This window comes from Heteronotia binoei, chromosome 1 (genome assembly GCF_032191835.1).
Source record: "Heteronotia binoei isolate CCM8104 ecotype False Entrance Well chromosome 1, APGP_CSIRO_Hbin_v1, whole genome shotgun sequence".
NCBI lineage: Eukaryota > Metazoa > Chordata > Lepidosauria > Squamata > Gekkonidae > Heteronotia > Heteronotia binoei.
Window position 1 is genome coordinate 267,822,291 of NC_083223.1, and position 10,552 is coordinate 267,832,842.

Here is a 10,552-nt window from a genome sequence, read left to right on the forward strand (position 1 = left end):
GCAGGAAGTTTGAGCCAAGGGGGCAGTGAGGAACAACAGCAGGGAATTCCAGGCATAAGGGGCTGCATAAGGGGCAGCGAGGGAGCATGGCAGGAAGTTTTGAACAAGAGGGGCAGTGAAGGAGAACAGCAGGGAATTCCAGGTATAAGGGGCAGTGAGGGAGCATGGCAGTTCTAGGAATGAGGAACAGTGAAGGAGCTTGGCAGGGAATTCTAGACACAAGGGGCAGTGTGGGAGCATGGCAGGAAGTTCCAGGCAAGAGGGACAGTGAGGGACAACAGGGTTTTGCAGGCATTACGGGCAGAGAGGGAGAACGGTAGGAAGTTCTATGGGCCGCGAGAAAGAACAGGCGACATCAATTTAGAGAACACAGGAAACATGTACAGGGGTCTAAAAGACAGACAACGAAATCCACTGAAACCTTCATCATCTTCAGTTGTTCCTACAGCCTAAAACCGACTGCTTGCTTCCTCTTTCCAATCGGCTACCGAAGGCACTCCCAAAAACCACGCCGAGGACTAGAACGCTAGAGAAGGTTCCAGACAATCGCTCTCTGCCCGGTCGCAGGTACTTCTTCAAACAACCCTGCTACCGGCCACGTCAGACACCCACAAGCCAGACAGCCAAATTGCTGCTAGTCGAAACCTCTGGGGAGGAGGGACAGGGGTGGGGGGAAAAGCCCTACTCTGCCAAGCCAGAGATGGCGGCTTCCTCGTCCTGTGATTATACAGACACCTCTCCTCCCCGAAGGCTTCTTGCGTTGTTTGAGGTTTGCGGCTGCCATCACTGGGGGGGGGGGGGGGAGCTGACACCTGGAAGCTCTGGAGAGGGGGAGGGCAACATGTTTTGGCAAAGCAAGCAGCCTGACCCACCCTTTTTCTGAGCTCCAGTTCCACCGAGGGAGAGCCTGCCCGCCCCTTCAGTTAACTGGACCCACAGTCGAACAGATCTTCCCATTATGAAGAAGAAGAAGATATTGGATTTATATCCCGCCCTCCACTCCAAAGAGTCTCAGAGCGGCTCACAATCTCCTTTACCTTCCTCCCCCACAACAGACACCCTGTGAGGTAGATGAAGATATTGGATTTATATCCCGCCCTCCACTCCGAAGAGTCTCAGAGCGGCTCACAATCTCCTTTACCTTCCTCCCCCACAACAGACACCCTGTGAGGTAGATGAAGACATTGGATTTATATCCCGCCCTCCACTCCGAAGAGTCTCAGAGCGGCTCACAATCTCCTTTACCTTCCTCCCCCACAACAGACACCCTGTGAGGTGGATGGGGCTGAGAGGGCTCTCACAGCAGCTGCCCTTTCAAGGACAACCCTGCCAGAGCTATGGCTGACCCAAGGCCATTCCAGCAGCTGCAAGCGGAGGAGTGGGGAATCAAACCTGGTTCTCCCAGATAAGAGTCCGCACACTTAACCACTACACCAAACTGGCTCTCTTAAATCTCCCCTCCTTCATTCCTGGGGATTTGGGGGGAAAGACTGGAAGATGGAGTTTTGGAGAGGAGAAAAACCTCTGTAGGGTATACAGCTGGGTTGCCAACCTCCAGGTGGGGCCTGCAGCTCTCCTGGAATTATAACTGCTCTCCAAACTAGAGATCAGTTTCCTCACATAAAAAGAAGAAAGCTTCAGTCCAGTGGCACCTTTAAGACCAACAACGTCCAATTTGGGGTATAAGCTTTCCCACACTTCATCACAGGAAAGCTTCCAGCCAGAATTAAAATTTTGTTGGTCTTGAGGTGCCATTGGATTCAAATTTTCTGCCGCTTCAGAGCCCCGTGGCGCAGAGTGTTAAAGCTGCAGTCCTGCAGTCTTAAGCTCTGCTCACGACCTGAGTTTGATCCCCGGCGGAAGCTGGGTTCTCAGGTAGCCAGCTCGAGGTTGACTCAGCCTTCCATCCTTCCGAGTTGGTAAAATGAGTCCCCAGCTTGCTGGGGGGGAAGTGTAGATGACTGGGGAAGGCAATGGCAAACCACCCAGTAAAAAGTTTGCCGTGAAAACGTCGTGATATGACATCACCTCAGAGTCAGAAACGACTGTTGCCTGCACAGGGGACCTTTCCTTTCCAGACCAACATGGCTGCCCATCTGAATTTGCCCACAGAAAAAGGGCAGCTTCGGTGGGCGGACTGTGTGGCACTCCCACTGAGGTAACTCTCTGGGCTTCATCCTTAAAATCTCCAAGAATTTCCCAGCCTGGAGTTGGCAGCCCTGTACCCCAATACTGGTTTTCCTCCAAACGAGGTTTAGTTCACATTTTCAAGACCAGCTACGGGAAGGATAATATAAAAACCAACCAAGAAGGGGCAATTACTGGACAGAAACTGTGAAGCAACAACTTTTAAATGCCTCTCTGCTGAGATTTTATGCTGAAAATCTTAAACGTGGGGGGGACTGGGAGCAGTGATCCCTCTAAGCTGAGCTAGTGTGAGCTAACTCAAAGTTTTTTTAGCCTCTGGCTCATGCATTTTTGCCTTCGCTCCGGAAGGATGGCCCTAGAGCACACTAATTTGCAGTAGCCAGATTTCTTGTTTACTATTTTAATGGCAATAGCTCATGAAGTAGAATTCTTGCTCACAAGACTCCGCAGCTTGGAGGGAACATGGACTGGGAGTTCCCAGTTTTCCCTCTTTCAAGACCCAGCATGCCCATTTAATGTCATTTGGTTTAGGGTCAAGAGAGATGTAGCACAGCGAATAAAGGATGGGATAAACCAGATCCAATTTGGCCCAAAGCTGAAATCCACTTGCTGTTTCTCTAATCTCAGTGGCTCCCTTCCCAAGTGTTATCAACCCTGGTTGTTGTTTTTTCACAGAATCATAAAGTTGGAAGGTACCTCCAGGGTCATCTAGTCCAACCCCCTGCACAATGCAGGAAACTCACAAACACCTCCCCCTAAATTCACAAGATCTTCATTACTGGCAGATGGCCATCTAGCCTCTGTTCAAAAACCTCCAAGGAAGGAGAGCCCACCACCTCCTGAGGAAGCCTGTTCCACTGAGAAACCACTCTAACTGTCAGGAAGTTCTTCCTAATATTGAGCCGGAAACTCTTTTGATTTAATTTCAACCCATTGGTTCTGGTCCTACCTTTTGGGGCCACAGAAAACAATTCCACACCATCCTCTATAGGACAGCCCTTCAAGTACTTGAAGGTGGCGATCCTATCACCTCTCAGCTGCCTCCTCTCCAGGCTAAACATGCCCAGCTCCTGCAACCTTTCCTCATAGGACTTGGTCTCCAGACCCCTCACCATCTTCATTGTCCTCCTCTGGACCCATTCCACCTTATCTATATCCTTCTTAAAATGTGGTGGCCAAAACTGAACACAATACTCCAGGTGAGGTCTTACCAGAGCAGAGTAAAGCGATACCATCACTTTTGTTGTTGCTGTTGTTTTAAAAAAGTATTAACTAGGTATTTCTCCCCTAGTTTGGCTGATAGAAGAAGGGGGCACACACATGTTTAACTTAAAAGGAAGCCTCACTGGAAAACATCTAACTGTCTGGCACATTTTTTTTTATCTCAGCTTTCCTTCGAGGAGGCTCACGGCTCTCCCCCTTCCCTCTCCACAACCCTGCAAAGGCAGCGAGGCTGAGAGACAATATCTGGTCTGAAGTCACCCCGTCGGCTTCAGAGTCGAGTGGAGATTCAAAACCAGGTCTCCTAAGGTCTAGTTTGACACACCACCCTTACATCAGGGGTCCCTAACCCCCGGCCCGTGGACCGGTACCAGTCCGTGGCCTGTAAGCCACCGGGCCATGAGTTGTATAATTATTTCATTATAATTACAAAGTAGTAATAATAACAAGAAGGAGACATGGGATTTATATCCTGCCCTCCTCTCCAAATCTCAGAGTGGCTCACCATCTCCTTTATCCTCCTTCCCCACAACAGACACCCTGTGAGGTAAATGAAGATATTGGATTTATATCCCACCCTCCACTCCGAAGAGTCTCAGAGCGGCTCACAATCTCCTTTACCTTCCTCCCCCACCACAGACACCCTGTAAGGCAGGTGGAGCTGAGAGAGCTCTTACAGCAGCTGCCCTTTCAAGGACAGCTCTGCAAGAGCCATGGCTGTCCCAAGGCCATCCCAGCAGCTGCAAGTGGAGGAGTGGGAAGTCTAACCCGGTTCTCCCAGATAAAGAGTCCGCACACTTAACCACCGCACCAAAATAAAGTACACAATTGTATCCTCCCAAAACCATTGCCCCCCCATCCCTCCCAGTCTGTGGAAAAATCGTCTTCCACAAAACCGGCCCCTGGTGCCGAAAAGGCTGGGGACCGCTGCCTTACATCACCCGGGGCTTACCCACTGCTTTCTTCAGGGCGTTGTCAAGCGTGTTGCTCTCAATTCAAAGTTCCAGCCTGGCCAGTACCCCCTAAGAATTAAGTGCACCCCCTAAAACCAGCTTACAGTGCGCAAAAATCGCACAGCAGACAATAGGCTCCTTTGGAAGGGGAAAAAAAGGTCTTCACCAGAAGCACCAGCTCTTTCTACTGCTTCCAACGCTCCTCTCTCCGGTCGCCTGCAGGCAGACTCCACTCACCCCAGGCGAGTGACTGAACAACCAGCGTAAGAAAAAGAAAGCAGCCCGCCACATGGCAAACCACGGAGCTAAGAGGGGAAAGGAAATGTCTCTCTCCCGAGGGCAGGAAGTTACCACCACAGTCACAAATAAAGTTGCAGAGAAACAAAATGCCAAAATAGGCCCTGTTTGCAGCCTTAGCGACGGCCAAGGCCCTGGCTTTTACCATTCTGGGATGGGTGGAGACGACGGCAGATTAATGCCTTCACTCTCTCCCCTCCTCCCCCTTCGCAGACACCGCCAGAATTTCCCCAGTGGATGTTTGGCTCTCTGATCAACCACAAAAAAAGTCTCCAGAGAGGAATTGGCAGACGCAAACACCCTCGGTGCCTTACCGAGGCACAAAAGAGCAGCCCTCCAGGACCTGACCATAAGAACATAAGAGAAGCCATGTTGGATCAGGCCAATGGCCCATCCAGTCCAACACAGTGTCAAACAGTGGCCAAAAAAACCCCCCCAAGTGCCTTCAGGAGGTTCACAAGTGGGGCTAGAAGCCCTTCTACTTTGCCCCCACCCCAAGCACCAAGAATACAGAGCATCACTGCCCCAGACAGAGAATTCCACAATACGTTGTGGCTAATAGCCACTGATGGACCTCTGCTCCATATTTTTATCCAATCCCCTCTTGAAGCTGGCTATGCTTGTAGCTACCACCACCTCCTGTGGCAGTGAACGCGTTATCCGTTCTAACCCGACTGCTCAGCAATTTCATTGAATGCCCCAAAGTTCTCGTATTGTGAGAAAGGGAGAAATGGACTTCTTTCTCTACTTTCTCCATCCCATGAATAATCTTGTAATCCTCTATCATGTCACCCCACAGTCGACGTTTCTCCATGTTAAAGAGTCCCAAGCGTTTTAACCTTTCTTCATAGGGAAAGTGTTCCAAACCTTTAACCATTCTAGTTGTCCTTTCCTGGGCTTTTTCCAATGCTATAATATCCTTTTTGAGGTGCGGTGACCAGAATTGTACACAGTATTCCAAATCAGACCGCACCATCGATTTATACAGGGGCTTTATGATACGGCAACCAACGGCGACCAACAGTAACCAGCCAGACACCCTAAGACATTCCCAAGAAGGGCAAAAAGACAGCAGCCTTCCTCAGCTGCTTGGTCATCTAAGGTACACTGCCTCTGAGCAGGAAGGTTCCATTGTCTTGTGAGCACAAATTCTACTTTGTGAGCGACTGGTGTTAAAGTTGTGAGCGACTGCAGCAATTCAGTTTCCTCTGGGGCCATCCTCCCTGAGTGAAGACAAAAATGTGCGAGCTGGAAGCGAAATATCTGTGAGCTAGGTCACGCCGACTCAGCTTAGCGGGAACACTGCCTTTGACCCCTTTTCCAAATCTGAGGTTATTATTGGGAGGGGCCCGTGGCTCTGTGGAAGAGCCTGTTTGGCATGCAGAAGGTCCCAGGTTCAATCCCCAGCATCTCTAGTTGAAAGACCAGGCAGTGGGTCATGGGAAAGACCTCAGCCTGAGACCCTGGAGAGCCAATGCCAGTCTGAATTCCTACTTTACAGGCAGAAGATCCCAGGCATCTCCAGTTAAAAAGGACCAGGCAGTAGGCGATGAGAAAGACCTCTACCCAAGACCCTGGGGAGCCTCGTTCAGCATAGGAGCTCCGTGCATACAAGTGAGAGGGTGGCCAATGCGCTCCAAAGGCACTCTGTATGGGCTCTGGAGTGCTTTTTTCATCCCATTCCCTGCACAGATTCCAGGGTGGGTCATTGGAAAAAAAGACCCCTGGGTCTGAACCATGAGATGCCTGAAACCCCATCAGTCGCAGTGGAGGATGAAGAGGTAAACATTCAGAAGAAGAAGAAGATGATGATATTGGATTTATATCCCGCCCTCCACTCCGAAGAGTCTCAGAGCGGCTCACAATCTCCTTTCCCTTCCTCCCCCACAACAGACACCCTGTGAGGTAGATGAGAATTTATATCCCGCCCTCCACTCCAAAGAGTCTCAGAGCGGCTCACAATCTCCTATATCTTCCTCCCCCACAACAGACACCCTGTGAGGTGGGTGGGGCTGGAGAGGGCTCTCACAGCAGCTGCCCTTTCAAGGACAACCTCTGCCAGAGCTACGGCTGACCCAAGGCCATTCCAGCAGGTGCAAGTGGAGGAGGGGGGAATCAAACCCGGTTCTCCCAGATAAAGAGTCCGCACACTTAACCACTACACCAAACTGGCTCTCCGGGGAAAGGAGAAAGGCAGAGAGAAAGGGGAACGACCGAGAGTTTAGTCAGCAGTGTGGCTCCCTTCCAAACTTTGGGACAAGACAAAAAAAAAAAAAAACCTGGCAGGCATGGACGTATCCTCACCTTGGGCACCCACGAGGGTGGTAAAGTCAACACGGGCAAAAGGAAAAGGGGGGAACATGCGTGGGACTTACGGAAAGGGAACCGTTTCCTCTCCTCCTCCTCTAACCAGGCCTTTCTTCCTAGGTTCGGAATGGTACAGCGCTCCCATCCAGCCCCGGCCACAGTGTGCCAAGGCGGCTGCTTGGGCACCTGGCGGGGCTGGAGTCCGGTGTGGGGAGAAGCGTGGGGGGAGGGACGGGGCCTCCGGAAGGCCAGAGCCGCTCCTCAGATGACACGAAAGCAAGTTTCCTCTCCAGCCAGAAGCATCTGGCAGCAGGGGGCACGGTGCCAAGGGGGAAAAAGTGAGGGGGAGGAACTCGGAAAGTGATTACCAGAACAAGATCCAGACCATGGAGAGGGAATCGGAAGGGGGAGGGAAGGTTCGACTAGGGTGGCCAAGGAGCAGCAATAAGAAGGCCAGGCATTAGGATTTTGATTGGGGCAACTTGACCTGGGGAAAGCCACGGGGGCAAGCAGCGGATTGGAGGAAGAGGATCCGAACTCAGGACTGGGAGGGACAAGGTTTTAGGTACCAACATTTGGGGTGGGAGGACAGCCTCGTCCAGGGAAGAACTGTGGAAGGCGGGGAGGGAGTGCAGGATCCAAACCCTAAAATAAAAAATTGGGGGGGGGGGGGTGTCAAGGCTTAGAAAAGGGAGGTGGGTTCTTTGCTAGGGGTAGCCAAGGCAATCGAAGCTTCATTTTGGGGGGGGGGGGGGCTTTGAGATAAGAGCTTCGAGCTTCATTTGGGGGGGCGGGGGGCTTTGAGGGGGGTGCAGAAGAACAAAAAAGAGATGAGGGGAAGGGGGCGTTAAAGTATAAATTATGAGAGTTTGGGGGAGAGAAACACATGGAAAGAACAGCAGTTCTTCTGTCCCAGAAAAGCACCAGCCACAGGGGAGGGGGAATTCTTCCCTTCTTGGAGAGGGGGCAGAATTCAAGGCTGGCCTGGGCAAGCGGCTCTCTCGGGGGTCCCCCCCCCCCCCAGTGGCAGGCTGGCCATGGTGTCAGCTTGCCCTATGGCAAATGGGCCCCTGATGAAATGGGCCCCCTTGAACATTAGGCAATACGTTTAAGAAGCGAATGTCCTTTTAGTAGCTTGAAAATATAACAGAGGTTCCAATATTATTACCGTAACGCAACTAAAATTCACATTGCATTTAGGGTTGCCAGCCTCCAGGCGGGGCCTGGGGATCTCCCGCTTTGACAACCGACCTCCAGCTGGCAGAGATCGGCTCCCCCTGGAGAAAACGCAATCCGAATCTAACATTTCACATCCGCTGCACCCCGCCAGTCAAATGCACAACCTGGGTACACACCGCAACGGCTGGAAATGGACTTGCCTTCATTTCATTAACAAAACAAAAAAAAGTTTTTAACGGTACCTTTCCGTCCCCGTCCCCCCACTTGCGTGTGTTTTTTTTTTTCCAACACGTCATTTATTTCTTACAAAAAGTCAATAGTTGTGGGTGGGGCCCTCTGCTCGCCCGGGCCGCCACTGAATTCGAACTCGCCCGAATTCGAACCCAAATCCTGCAAAAGACCCCCCCCCCAAAAAAAATAAAATAATAATAAGATCCCAACCAGCCAGCTCACCTTAACGAGCCGCCCCCGGGCGCTCCCCGCCGCCGCAGCCGCCGCGCTCCATCCCCCGGCCAGCGCCGCTGCTACGCCCTGCCCGCCCGCGCCCGTGCGCCCTGGCCTCCGCCGGCCTGCCGTGCGCCCTGGCCCATCCTGCAGCTCCGGACGCCCTGCTCGCTGCTGCTGCTGCTGTGGCGGCCCCGGCTGGCGTTCCCGGGCGGGGAGGAGGAGGAGAAGGAGGAGGAGGGATTGGGGGGCGGAAGTGATGAAAGGGGCCGCCGAGCTCGGGGGCCGCTTGGAGCCCGAGCGGCTCCGGCGGCTGGGAGGAGGAGAAGGAGAAGAAGGCGCACGGCGTGGCCTGCGAGGAAGCGAGGAAGGGGAGCCGGCCGCCATCCCGGGTATTTCCCCGCCCCCGCCTTAGGAGGACGCCTCCCCCGCTGGGCTCCAGGAGGAGAAGGGCCTGGGGGTCCCTAAGGCGGTTGAGCAGTTCCCTCCCCCCCCCCCCAGGTGAAATCCAGGCAGCCGGCGGAGATGGAGCGTCCAAGTTGGAGCTCTCTTCGCCTGCCCTCTGCCACCCTTCCTCTAAGCGCAGCAGGGGCGGCCGAACGGCGGCTCGCGAGCCACATGTGGTTCTTCCACGGAGGTGGTGTGGCTCTCGAAGCCCCCACCGGCCAGCTCGGAGAAGGCATTTGCCTCTTGAAATCGCTTCGCCAAGCCCAGCCAGCCGGCGGCTTGGAGAATGCGTTGAACGTTAAAGTTGCTTTCTTGCCGCCTCTTTCTCCCTCCCCTTCCTCTATCTATGCCTGCCTTCCTTCCGGCTCTCAGACATCTGACATTCACGTCTTGCGACTCTCAAACATCTGACATTTATTCTCGGAATGTCTCTTGCCTTGAAAACCCTACAGGGGCCGCCAGGTCAGCTGTGACTTGATGGCAAAATAACAACAACAATGCAAGAGTGCAGGGGCGGCCAGCGGTAGCTCTCCAGATGTTTTTTGCCTACAACTCCCATCAGCCCCAGCCAGCATGGCCAAACGGCTGGGGCTGATGGGAGCTGTAGGCAAAAAACATCTGGAGAGCTACCGTTGGCCGCTGCAATAGTGTACCCTTCCACCCAGACTTTTTTTTTTTGCAAACTAGGTGATTGCCTAGGGCGCTGGCCTTCCGGGGGCACCAAATCGGGTGGCCCCCAATGTGACTCAGTGACATTATCAGTGCAGGGGTGGGGGATCAGCTGGAATGGTGGGAGGGCTCCAGGCCCCACATGGAGGTTGTGAAAACCAAGAGGGACGAATACAGTGAGGTTAGGAACAGGAAAGAACCGTGTTCTACTAAAGAATAAATCAGTTATGTGAAGTTGTTTCTGAACAATGCTGAAACCCTTTGCAGGATATACTTCCGAAAACTACGATCTGGAACCAATGCTCACAGCGGTATAAGTGCAGTCAGTCAATTTCTCCAAAGGGCATTAACGGTTCTCGGATAATATGAAGTGAACGATCAGATGAAGGCTGACACCGAAACACGGCTTTGCAAACCTAGGGAACGTGTTATCAGCTGCGCTTCGTATCAGCTACACGTAGAAAGACATTGCCTTAATTTTCTGCAAAGTAACCTTGACTTCGTTGGCAACATCATCACTGATGTGGAGAGGCTTTTTCGCATCTATCAGGACTTTGCGCCTTTTGGAGTCTTCGTTCTGAGTTGACTCTTTCATTAAATTGTAAATTGGCAATTGCCTTTACGTAAATGTATGTTGTAAACTACAAGAATGTTTGTTGCACATTATAAACGGTGTAGTGCTAAGCACTGAAGATGATGAGACATCCTGCATTTATTGCATCTCGTTTTCAGAAGTGTATCCTGCAAAGGGTTTCAGCATTGTTCAGAAACAACTTCACATAACTAATTTATTCTTAGTAGAACACGGTTCTCTCCTGTTCCTCACTTGAAGGTTGGAAACTCGACCTCCCATTCTGTCCCCTTCCCCCTGTCCCTTACAAAGACTG

The 10,552-nt window shown here is 52.2% G+C and overlaps 1 protein-coding gene across 1 annotated transcript in view; it reads right to left on the minus strand.

The window, feature by feature from the left end:
• The window catches only part of ATP8B2 (ATPase phospholipid transporting 8B2), an 83,318-nt gene extending 74,619 nt beyond the window's left edge, over positions 1-8,699 (minus strand). The window contains exon 1 of the mRNA XM_060255737.1: positions 8,559-8,699. The gene's annotated coding sequence lies outside the window, so the exon portion shown is untranslated. The remainder of the gene's footprint in view (positions 1-8,558) is intronic.
• Between the last annotated feature and the right edge of the window lie 1,853 nt (positions 8,700-10,552).